Source organism: Lactuca virosa, chromosome 1, assembly GCF_052849685.1.
Source record: "Lactuca virosa cultivar CGN04683 chromosome 1, Lactuca_virosa_CGN04683_v6, whole genome shotgun sequence".
Classification (NCBI taxonomy): Eukaryota; Viridiplantae; Streptophyta; class Magnoliopsida; order Asterales; family Asteraceae; genus Lactuca; species Lactuca virosa.
In genome coordinates this window covers 284,925,170-284,938,666 of record NC_136426.1, presented here as the reverse complement: position 1 = coordinate 284,938,666, position 13,497 = coordinate 284,925,170, and positions in this window count along the sequence as shown.

Here is a 13,497-nt window from a genome sequence, read left to right as displayed (position 1 = left end):
CTTTGTAGAAGAACCAATAGAAACCATGGATAGGGAAATCAAAAGAACCAAGCAAAGTCTTATCCCGTTAGTGAAGGTTCGCTGGATTACAAACCGGGGACCTGAATTTACTTGGGAAAGGGAAGATTAGACCTAGTCCATGAGTATCACTTTCGACTTAATTTCGAGACGAAATTCCCTCTAACGGGGGGATAATGTGACACCAGTCAAATTTATGTCAAAAATAAATTGATCAATAATCATAATTGGGATGAACAAAGTGGTAGAGATTGTAACAAGGTTTCCAAAAATATAAAGAACACTGAAATCCGAGTTATAACGAAGAAGTTATGACCAATCGAAAATCCGCGACAAAACCGGCAAAACACTGTTCAGTGTAAAAAGTGAATTTTCGATAAAAGGATTTTTAGCCTTAAAAATCTAAATGAAATTTGTAGAATATGTTAAACCGAGAACGTTCATGAAAAGAACGTAAAAATCTGACTTCGTATGACGAAGTTATGATTTTTCTAAGTTTCGGTTCAGCAGTAGATAGCTAAAAATTCGAAATATAAATCGATCGATATTTAGCCTACACAACTTAAACGAGAATCGAATGTCTCATCAAAAGTAGTACAACGGTAAAAAGACAGACGAAAACGGACGTCGGATGAAGAAGGTATGAATTTTTAACGGATTTCATGTCCGGGTCTGTTAAAAATAATAATATTAAAAATAAATTCAAAATTAGCCGATGAAGTCTAAATGAAAGTCGTAGAGTATAATTTTACCTACGCGTGCATATAAAGAACGCCAAAAACGGAGCTCGTATGCGAACGTTATGAATTTCGCAAGTTTTTGGCACAAAAATCAAGAAATGTTGAAAATCGGGCATTTTCGCATGGACCCTCTTCGGCCACGTCACCCTCGCATGCGAGGCTTCCACATGTCTGCTATGTGGCGTCTTCTGATTGGACCGCAGTCTCGCGTGTCACCCGCTGATTGGTCCGAAGTTGTCATAGGCGCCTCCTGATTGGACCGAAGTCCGGTCCACTGCTAATCCGACGCGTCATGCCAGGTGTCCGAACCGAAGCCTCCCCCTCGCATGCGAAGCTGCCGCGTGTCCTGCTGACTCCCCTTGCCCTTGCCACCTGTCCGAGACACGCATCTCCTTCCCCTTGCTTCGGATCCGAAGCTTCGGACTATAAATAGCCCATGAGACTCTCCGGATTTTTACACTTTTTCACCCCATTTTTGGTCCTTTTTCACCCCTTTCACTTCCATAACCTCACAAACAACCCCCAAGGCCCCGGTATCGTATCTAAAACCCGAAGCAAGCCCTGAAGCATGGAATTCTAGAGAAGATAACCTCTTTCCAGTCGAAGTGCTACCCACATAAAGCCCGGTTTTTAACCAAAAACTCACGGTTTCTTCGAGAAAGATCATCTATAGAAACGAAACGCTGCCCAAATCACCACTTATCAAAGTGAGTTCATACCCCTATAATTTACTTTTTTAATGGTTTTTAAATGCTTTTTAGGGGGGGGGAATACAAGTTGAACACAATATAAATTGTGTTAATAATTGTGTGTGATAATAATCACACAAAGGCTTTCCTTATGCTTTTAAGGATTACCAAATACTTCCAAAATGACTTAAAGCCATGTTAAATCTTTAAAGTCATGTAAACTCATTTAAATTCTTTGAAAAAGGTTTTATAAACTATTTCAAATTATAATTGCCAAAATCATATTTATATATGTATAAATATATAAATAAGATTTGAAGGGCTTAGGACTAATAAATTATCTTATTTTCTTTTCCTTGTTTGGATGTGGAATTAAGGTGGTGTTATTTGTCCGAAGGTCGTTCCTTCTTAATTATATATATATATATATATATATATATATATATATATATATATATATATATATATATATATATATATATATATATATATATATATATATATATATATATATATATATATATGACTATAAAACGTTACTTCATTCGGTATCCTTACCTTTGTATCATGCTGAGCAAAGGTGTTCATCCATGAAAAATCATGCTAATCAGATAGAACATATAAATTATAATAGGTATAATTTATGATTCAAAACTAAATATACAAGTATGATTCACGATTGTATACTTTCCAATGGAATTACCAACAATTCTTTTATCTATACCAAGATATGTATACTACTTTTAATATAAGGATAATATATTAAAGAAGTAATAATACATCTTACCGGGTTTGCATTAACAAGGATACGATACAGAGTACCAGGGTTAGCAATCACGGGGTAATAATACATCGTAAATCTCGTTGAAACAATAAATTTGTGAGACTCTTCATGGTGTACTTACCTAAGTACGACCTTAAGTCCTGACTTATTAACCATAATCTTCTGTAGGGAGGGTGTGAATTTGTGTATAGATCTATATGAGACTGACAATCCCGCACCTTTATTGTTCGCTACAGTTTGCCCGGCAGGCCTAGGGTGTCAAATATCATATCGTTTCCGACGCCTGAAGAACGTCGCAGCAGGTACATCAGTCATATATGTATGGTTAATAGAACTCACATGGATAAAACAACGAGCAAATTACTAAGTAATATACACCTCTTAAAACAGTAACAAAAGATAATTACATCCTGACAAAATATACCTTCTGTTAGTTTTTACTTACAGTAAAAACTATGTATCATGAAATCAAGTATGGTAAATATACTTGTACTTCTGGTTTTGGAACATTTAAAACCACAAGGCAGTATTATGGATAATATAATATTTTCCAGGATTAATACTAATGTTTTTACTATAGAACGGATATAACTAAGAATACTTTTACAAATGAAACGGTTTATGGGATGAAACCACTTTTACAAATGAAACGGTTTATGGATTAAACTACTTTTACAAAGGAAACGGTTTATGAGATTAAACCACTTTTACAAATGAAACGGTTTATGGATTAAACTACTTTTACAAAGGAAACGGTTTATGGGATTAAACCACTTTTACAAAGGAAACGGTTTATGGGATTAAACCACTTTTACAAATGAAACGGTTTATGGGATTAAACCACTTTTACAAATGGGAACTTAGTCATTCACTTTCTGTAAACTAGTATAACGTAAAGGACCTTTAGTGGTTAATTCTATAATTCCTTAGTTATTACATCAGAGTTATACATAAGTAATATCCGATTGACAGTGAAATGTGTGACTTCTGCCTTACTTCCTGTTTCTTGTTTGGTTGTGGGCTTAGGGAAGATACACCCATTTAACTGTCCGTTCGATATTAGATTATATATAATTAGTATAAACTAAGTAATTACAGAGGGAAACTATTGAGGTTATCAGTCTATCACCTCAGGAAATATAAGATTTTCTGGAGGAACCAGTGAACTTTTCCAAAGAACTTAGAGTATACTTAACAGAACTAAAATACTTATGAACTCACCAGCTTAAATGCTGATCTACTCTTTCGAAATAACTTGTATTCTCAGGAATCCAGTAGACATGTACACTCCCGAAGCTTTTGAGAAGACTTCCTAGTACCGTACCGCGACTCTTGTCTTCTACTGTACCTACTTTGGTGTTTGAATATGTAATGTTTAAACACTTATGTAAAACTTATACTTATTAATGCAATGGTTGTTTGTACTTTGATTACTATATTGCATGTGTTGTGATACTTACCTGAAGTCCTCCGCCCCCGAACGTTTCTGCTGTTCTGGTTTGGGGCTGTGACACATGCCCTCCGTGCTTGCTTAAGACCATAAACTGCTTTCTCAAGCTTGTAACAGTAATCCGGGAATTCTTGACTTACGAAGCCCGGAGGTTGTTGGAGATAAACCTCTTCTTTCAATTCACCATTCAGGAAGGCACTCTTTACATCCATTTGATGTACTATGATATTTTTGTGTGCAGCATACGCTAAGAAGATGTGTATTGCTTCCATTCTGGCTACGGGGGCATATGTTTCATCATAATCAACACCTTCTAGTTGACTATACCCCTTGGCAACTAATTTTGCCTTGTTTCGCACGACCGCACCGGATTCATCGAGTTTGTTTTTGTACACCCATCTGGTACCAACAACAGTGTGACCTTTTGGCTTCGGAACAAGTTGCCACACTTTGTTTCTTTCAAACTCTGCTAGTTCCTCTTGCATTGCGTCTATCCAATTGGGTTCCAATAATGCATCTTTTATGGTTCGAGGCTCGACTGAGGACATAAACACTGCATAGTGACAGTGATAAGTTAAATCTTTAGAGGATCGAGTTTGTATACCTGCGGATGGGTTTCCGATGATTTGACCCGGTGGGTGGTCCTTCGTCCAGACATGTAGACGAGGTTGCAGATGATCAGCGGCTGCGGTGGAGGGAATGTCTTCAATATCTGAAGATTCTGTGGTTGGAGACGGCAGTTCCCCCTGGACTTGTGAGCACCTGCAGAATTGTCTTGGACTGTCGGAGCTTCATCAGCATTTACTTGAGCATTTGAGTGACGTTCCCCATGGATTGCGGATGGGAGTTCCCCTTGAGCCTGAGATGGTTCCCCCTAGATTGTAGAAAGAGTGATAATCCTTGAATCGGTTCTTGTGTCAATGTTCTCTATATATTTATCGTCTGAGTCTGAGGAAGCATTTGATGGGAGAGTGACTATGCGGGTAGGAGCCGGAACTGCTTCCTCAAGCACTGGAACCTCGATGGTTGTCATCTGATGAGGAGTTGAACTTTCCCCCTCAACCGACAAGGTGGAAGTGTTGAGTGACACGTCATCGGATAGAGTTGGACCAGAGACTTCGGCATGCTGCTGTTGAGCTTCCAGGAGACACACGAATTTCATAGAGTTGAGCAGTCTCTACGGGGTCGAAAAGGTCATCATAGTTGACTTCAACTATGTTTAAGGGACCCGAAGAGGCTGGGATATCACTTTCCAGGATTGCTTTTGTTTCACTTGAATGAGCAGTGTTTCGGACGTAATAGTCATCGAATTTGACATCGAAGCTTTTGAATATTAGTCTAGTGCATCTGTTGAGAACCATATAGGTCACTTTGTTTTTTGAGTAGCTAAGAAAAATGCATACGTCTGACTTCGGTGCAAACTTGTTAAGTTGATCCTTGTTGTTGATCACAAAACATCTACACCCAAAGATGTGAAAGAATCTGACATTTGGTTTGCGGTTGTTAAGGCCCTCATAAGGTGTTTTGTTGAAACGCTTGCAAATGATGCTTCGGTTTTGGACAAAGCATGCAGTCGCCACTGGTTCAGCCCAGAAGTAGAGAGGAAGGTTTGTAAAGTTGAGCATAGATCTGGCTGCTTCCACCAGTGTACGGTTTCTTGGCTCTACTACTCCATTCTGCTGCGGTGTGTAGGGAGCTGAGAAGTTGTGACTGATACCTTTTGACACCAAGAAACTGTTTAAGAGATAATTCGTGAACTCACTTCCATTATCACTTCGGATTCGGCGTACTGGTAATTTGATTTGAAGTTCAATCTCTTTGATGAAGTTGATTAGAACCTGCGGTGTTTCTGATTTGAGTCTCAGGAAGAAGACCCAAGTGAAACGAGTGAAGTCATCAACTATAACCAATATGTATTTATTGTGATGGAGACTGGCTACGGTAGATGGACATCAGAGATCAATATGTAAGAGTTCTAAGGGTTCAGAGATTGATGAATCAATCACCATCGGATGACTTCGGATACTGCTTTGGATAGAAAACACAGTTGTGGTTTCCCAATGATCAGAGAGACGTCCAAAGGATACATGGTCCCTTCGGACTTAGATTTGATAAAACAGGTGCTTCTATCACTTGTCATAATGTAGCAGTATTCATTATCGAATTCAACCTGATGGCCTGCTTTGCATAGTTGGACTACACTGATGAGATTGTGTTTGAGACCTTCCACGTAAGCAACCTTTTGAATAGAGAAGTTCCCTGTAGTAAGCACACCGTAACCTCGGATTATTCCATTCGCATTGTTGCCGAATGTGACATTTCCATCGTTACATATAGGACTGAAATCGCGAAGGTATTCTAACCTTCTGATCATGTGTAAGGAACAGGCACTGTCTATTAACCACTCCTCTTCTTGTTCCTCCTTGCACATTGCCTGAACAGTTACACGGTTAGTTTGGGTACCCAAACAAGTTTGGAGCCCGGGGCGACAGATGGGTTTTTCATAGATGCATGAACTGAGGTTGCAGGGACAGGTTTTGTGTCAATCTTGAGACCTAGACCTGGGTGTTTGTGAACCTTTGGAGTGTTGTGGGATTTTGTAAAGTTACGAGGTTTTTGAAAGGTGCGAGATTGGACTTGAGGTGACCCCTTTTGAAGATAAAATCCAAATGAGAGATTTTTCTCATTCATCCAGACACTATGCGTGGTCAGCGGTCCGGAGGGTGTAAGGTGAGTCTTATGACCAGTCTGAGACTAATATCTGACAATGGTGCCATTGGAATTTGGAAAAGTATGGTTTGAAAGAGTGTGAGCATGTGTAAATCTCCTAGGTTGTGTTTTTTGGAAAAGTTGAGGTGACTTGAAAAGTGTTGGAGTTGGTAAAATCCCCTTCCATTTTGGGTCGTCTGAGGAATAAATCTGAAAACCATTACTTTGAAAAGACTTTACTCACTTTTGGGTTTTGTCAGGAGAGTTTGAAAAGATGTTAGGAACTGTACATTCCTTTTTGTTCGATTTCTTGACTGTAGTGTTTTTTGAAAAGTAATTTGAGAAAACAAGTTTGTCTGGACTCTTATGTTTTGAAATTCTGACTTGTCTTTTGTTTTTTGAAAAGATTTCCTGTTTTTTAATATGAGACCTAAGTTCTTCCTTGAAAGCTAGTTTTGACTGAGTTTTTGGAGAACCATAGTCATTGATGTTCAACTGCGGTTTCCTGGAAACCTTTGATTGTTCTTGAAAATAAGGACTTGAGTCATCTGAACTAGAAGGTTCAGGACTCTGAGAACATTGACCATACTCGAAATTTTCAATAGGGAACTCATGATGAATTGGCTGAATAGTCACCAAGCTCTTGACTGCAGTCTGCGGTAAGGAAGATTGGACTACCGTAGAATAAGTCAAAGTTGATTCTTTTGTGGTACACTTGATGGAAGGCAGTTGGACAGACTTGGATTCAGGACTGCAGTGAGAGAAACTGCGGTCTGAAGGCAGAGATGGATAGTTCATAAGAGCTTCGGGTCCTTCCATAAGAATTTCTTCATCAACAACTGATGAAGTCTGAGAGTTGGGATAAATTGTGCAATGATGGGTATTTGATCACATGGATTATCCGAGGTTTCAGGAAGAATTTCCTCGATGACACATTTATTACTCAGATTATGAAGTTGACCGAAATGAGCTCTGATGTCTTCTGGAAAGGTTTTGTCATTGACTGGGAAATGAAACTCTCGGTCTGGAGGGACATAGGGATGGTCTTTGTTAAAACGGGGTGATGAATCCTCTCCGGTGGAGTACCCATTGGACCAACCCCAATTGTACGTATTGTCAACTGTTCCATTATTCACAAGATTTTCAATGGCCTCGCTTTCATTAAACAATTTTTCAATTAATAAGTTCAAACGTACAATTTCCTTTTGTGCTAAGTCCCACTGATCTAAGGCTATTCCTAATTGGGTTTCACATAACCTTTTTGCATCCTTCTATAATCCTAAGTCTTTTTCTAGCATGGCCACTTTGAGACTTTTGTCTTCTAGACGTCCTCGAACATGGAACATTTCCTGGGACGCTATGTTCTTTTCGTCTAGGGCTTTGTTATAGTATGAAAGAACGTCAGCCCATGTGTCATTAAGGTTATCAAGGAATGGTTGACAATCATGGATGCTATAATTGAGAGTTTGAATCATAAGTTTTACCTGTTCAACTATGCTCAGAGTTCCGTCCTTAGCCATATAGCAGTAGTTCTTCTCAGACTTGGTCGATCCATCTTCATCCGCGGTTTCCAGCATGCAAATCTTACCCTTGCCCTTGATGTTGACGTCTTCATCCTCATCACCCGAAGATCATACTTGATGATCTCTTTTCACCTGGGCCACATATGCCCTTCCCTTTTATTTTTCATCCAATTCTTGTGCCATTCGGAGATAAAAGGCTTTGTCCTTTACAACATTTGCTTTACAGTCTTTAGCAAAATGATTCTCTTTGTTGCACTTATGATAAATGACAACATCTTCTTTAACTTCGGTTGAGGGACCGGAGTCAGTTGGTTTAGCAGGTTGCAGTATTTCCTTGGCTTGATGAGGATTTATAGGTTGTGGTGATTGGTGGGGATTTTTGGGGTAGCGAGGGTGATTATTCTGAGGATTGAAGTTGTGGTTAAAGGGAGGTTTAGTATACTACTGATTTTTGCGAAAGGATGAGGGCGGTAGCCTGTTAAACTGCTGGCTAACAAGAGCAATAGCGTTTTGAAATTCTTCTTTATCATCATATTCTGAATCTTCTTCGTATGACTGTGGTGGGTTGTCATACGAGGGAGAGTAAAGTGAGGATTGGGTGTGAGGTCCTTGAGCTATAAGAGCGAGTGGGCCTCCGAAGTCCACACAATCTTTGAACACGGTTGACTCTTGTGCTTGAAGTTCACCATACAACTTGTAGAGAGATAAAGAATGAATCTTTCTATCTCCTTGGACTATCATTTTAGCCGTAGTCCAGTGTCTACCCAAACCATTGAGAAAATGAAGGTTTGTCTCATGGTTACTTTGGACGGTGCCATCATTTGATAACTTCGTAACAATCAGATTGAACCTTTTGAAGGAGTCTTCCAGACTTTCACCAGCAAGAGCTTTGAATTTGTTCAACTCATTGAGTGCAGTTGTGAGCTTCTTATCTTGGGCTTGTTCTGTACCTTTATACAAGTTCTTGAGAACATCCCGGATTTCTTTAGCTGACTTGCAATTGATGATGATATCGAAGGTGTCAGTAGCAACTCCACAAGATATCTCATAAAAAGCAACAACATCATTTTCCATCTTATCAAGATCATCTTTGGTGGGACGATTCATGGCTGGTTGACCTCCTCCTAGTCTGGCTTGAGCGCTGTCGGCTTGAACTGGGGTAAGAATAGGGACATGAGGACCTTCTTCTACAGATCTCCACACATCTCTTCCAAGCCTTCTAAGATATCTTTCAATCCTTTGTGACCAGTGATGATACTCGTTTTCCACTAGTATTGGAGCTCTATTCGAACCTCCAACACTGTTGAAAACGTTAAGAGATAGTGCTTGTCCCATATTTCCGTTTTTGTAATTTATAAGAGAAATGAGCTTTAGTGGTATAGAAGGCTTTTCAAAGTCAGAATTTTGTTCAAAAAGCAACCACTTTGGCTCTGATACCAATTATTGAGAGAAAAACTTTTGAGAAACACACTTGAAGAAACGTTAGAACAAGTTATATATTGCGGAATAAGTTAATCTCAAAGGATCATAAAGCTCAACAATAATTAGAAGTTAGAGTTGTTAGATTGTTAGGTGCGGAAATGTAATTGTTGAAAAGTAAGGAAATGTAAATGACAGCAAGTTGTATATCAAGTAAAGACTAAGCTGATTCGTGACAAGGATTGCAATCAAACACAAGTCAGTAAGAGAGATCAGCTAAAGTGAAGAAGTCTCAAGGAGTTGATCCGAAGGATAAATCGAGAGATTAGATGTTAATAAGTTCAGATAAATCTTTTAGAGAGAATTTTAGGATACGAATGGTAAGAGATGAGTAAAAGAAAGAGGTAAGATCTGTAATTAATCAGAACATGAGAGCTCTATATATAGAGTCTCGAGGATTACAAGAGAATAAACTAAGTCTAAATCTGTCTTAAGTGGTCATGCAAGACACACTGGATAAAACAATGTAAAGTGAAAAGATAACAGATAAACTAAGTTTATGTTTGATGAAGTCAATTGCGGATGCGGTCTGAGAATGCGGTTGAGAAGCTGAATGCGGATCAGGAGAAGGCTTCGGATTAAAAAAGTTTAAGAGGGTCACTTTCTTTCTTCAACTAAGTCCTCTTCATTATTTCTGTTCTTTTCATCCTAGTTTCCCTTTAGTCCCCTATCGTCTTCTCTAAGGTGATTCTTGATTTTGTTCTTTCTTTAGGACAAGAAAGGTCTAAGCTTGGGGAGGTTTGATAGGTACATTTTATGCACCTATCTTGCATGTTTATTTTTTTCCATTCATAGCATTCTACTTCATAATTCTTGCATTTAGTTAATTATTTGGGAAATAGCATATTTCATTAAGAATGTCTGGTACTTCACTATTTTTTGATTTATCTTGCAGGCATTATGGAGCGTGGAGCTTGGAGCTTGGATGCCTGGAGCATGGAGCTTTGGAGCATGAAGAGAAGATGGACCGGTCATGCCATGGAAGAAAACATGAAGACATAACTCGAGTCATTGTTGCATTATCATCATAGCAAAGGACTAGGTTTGAAAAATGGTTCATGTCACACCGACACGGGTCGTGTTTGTCCTTTGTCATCTTATATTTGAGCAACATGACTCGTGGTGAAGCTAGACTGAAGATGGAGCCAACAATAAAGACTTATTGGACTTTTAGCAAAAAGCATCGGCTATGCCAAAAACACATGGTCATGACAAATGGCCATACCAAAAACACATGGGCAAAAGGCATGACCATGCTAAAAACGCATGGTTTTAAGGAAAGCACGTGAGCACTTAAGAAAACAAGGGAATACGTCATTTTCACAGGACAAATGGTTTTGGAGCAATTTTAGACAATCTCGGGCAATTTTGGGGAGATTTCTTGGAGCTTTTGAGAAGACCTAATCATTGAAAACACTTTTGATTTCCATTTGTAAGCATTAAATATTTCCAATTCCATCTTTCTTTTTGATTGATTTGTTCTTAGCCATGTGTGGCTAAGAAACCCTAATTTCTACTTCTTGTTCAAAACATGTTGATTACTTGAGTTGAAGCATATGATTTGATGTTTGATTTGTGATTCTATTCTAGTGATTATGTTTTTGTTTAAACTAGACTCCTTGAATTTGATTTGAGTTTGATTGGCCACTTTCATGAATTGAATTTTTGTGTATTTAATTAACTTTTAGGGCACCTAATCGTTCTATTAAGTTAATAATTGGTAACAAACAATAAGTTTTCTTCTTGTAAAACGAACATCAAATGTTTTCACACTTCCGAGTGTATGAGAAGAAATGAACATTGTTGGGAAGCTTGTACAAAACTTAATGCATTTTTACAATACAATCTAAGAGCATGTTTAGGTTGAATTATTAAAGCTATGTCTAGTCAAAGAGCGTGTTTTGGTTAGATAATATGGCAAGCGAGAGGTATTAGAGCATGTGAATATCTTTCAGTACCAACTTAGAATAACAATCATGAATTACATCAAGTCATAATCAAGTTGAGCAATAACATTGAGAATTAGAACTAGAACCATTCAATCAAATTTATTACATGTTTATATCATTCTCTGCATGTTCTTAAAGTAGATTGTTATTTTATTATTTTATTTTTGTAGACAAAATCCCCTTTTGTGATCAAAGTACCTTGCGCAAAGAGGTATAGACTTTTATCCCGTGTCTCTGTGGTTCGACCCTGCTTGACTTGTACTACTTTTTAGTGCATTAAAGTAGTGTATTTGGAGTCTGTTGTACCCCTATTATTTGTTGGTTTTGACACGCCTAACAACCGCCATGCTAATTACAATTTCGTTTCCCATCCAAAGCAGCGTTGCGATGCGTGTCTACCAGGTGTTTGCTATAATGCTTTGTTTTTCTTCCTTTCTTGTGACATCCCCAAATTCACTGTCATTTTAAAAACTTTATTTATGCTTATTTAAAAGTTAGAGTATTCATTATAAAGAATAATATTGTCGAATTTGTTCAAAGAAAACATGATAAATATATTATCAAAACATTTCCGAAGAAATGTATTTCGTTTATATTAAATCTTTGGGATGTCATTGTCAATACAGAAACGTAAGCATAAATTTACCTCACATTCATTTACAGTAATGATTTACATCTCCTTTAATCTCTTAGTGTAATGTGTCTTCGTATCGATACTTGTGATACAAATAAACTGAGTGGGTCACGCTGGGAAACCTAGTGAGTACATAAGGTTTTCAACCCACAATAATAAAGTTATTATGTTTCATCATCAAACAATTAACCCAATTATTCATCCCCATTATCTTCTTTATTCTTAAGTATCTTCCCTAAGAATCATTTATTCCTCAATATTTATTCCTAAGGATTGTCCTAAGGAATAGGCATGAAGTCCATCGCTGTCAGGGTTTATATAACAGGCACTATGTCCATAGCTGCCAATGTTATTTGTTAGGCACTAAGTCCATAGCTCCCAAGGTTCATCTATAGGGCACTAAATCCATAGTTGCCAAAGTTTATTTGTAAGGCACTAAGTCCATCACTGCCAGTGTTTATTTATGAGGTACTAAGTCCATAGCTGCCAATGATCATCTATAGAGCACTAAATCCATAGCTGCCAGGGTTTTTAGAGTACATCTGGTGAACATATCGTTCACAACACCTACAGGTTTCGAGCCTGCTAGCGGTCCACTGGACTGTCTAGAATAGTCTGTGGTTGTCATCTATAGTCTGCTAGAAGACTGGGCCATCGCTTGGGTCAAGGCTTCTCATCATCTTTCACTTTTCATCATCTATATCATCTTTCATCTCTCATCATTCATCTCATCTTTCATCTCTCATCTCATCTTTCATTTACCCATCTTTACCCATCATACTTATGGGTATAAAATACGTATACAGTTTAAATGGAATAAAACATGTATATTTTGTTCATCCATCATAGATATCAAGAAGACATATAATATGCACACATAGCATGTAATTTATATTAAATACTTCATATCTATATGTAAGATGAAAGTAACTATTCACTCACTTGTTAAAGTGATGACTCCAAACTCAGGCAGCGCTTCGCTTCTAACAATTTTATTTTCCTTCGACGAAACCTAGTATCATTATCACTAGATTTTAGTCTAATATTTATTGCAACTAATTATTAATCTAGATTCACAGGAGATATTGTTTTATAAGTGTTAAACAATACTTTTCAACTACTTTGTACAGACAGGGCCAGACATGAAACACCGGAGGGCAAGACCATTTTGGCATTTAAGCTGTTCTGAAATCCAAAAACCTTATGCGACCCTTGAAACCAGATTCCCCGTACCACGAGCAGTTAAAAGGTATTATAATAACACTTTTTATAACTTATACTTAGCACATATATTGCTTATAGGTTCATAATAACGATAATGAACTTAAATATAAGTTATACTTAAAGTAGGGTAAGCGTAACTCACTTACAATGGAGTTTAGCGAAGAACCAGGCTATGTGCAGGCAAAACATCTGAGCTGAAAGCTCTTCTTCTCAGAGCCCTTTCGCGCTCTAGGACTCACTTCTAACTCCTAAGAAGGGCTACAGAAAAGCCTTGAGGCTTTGGGAGTGTTTGGGAGAA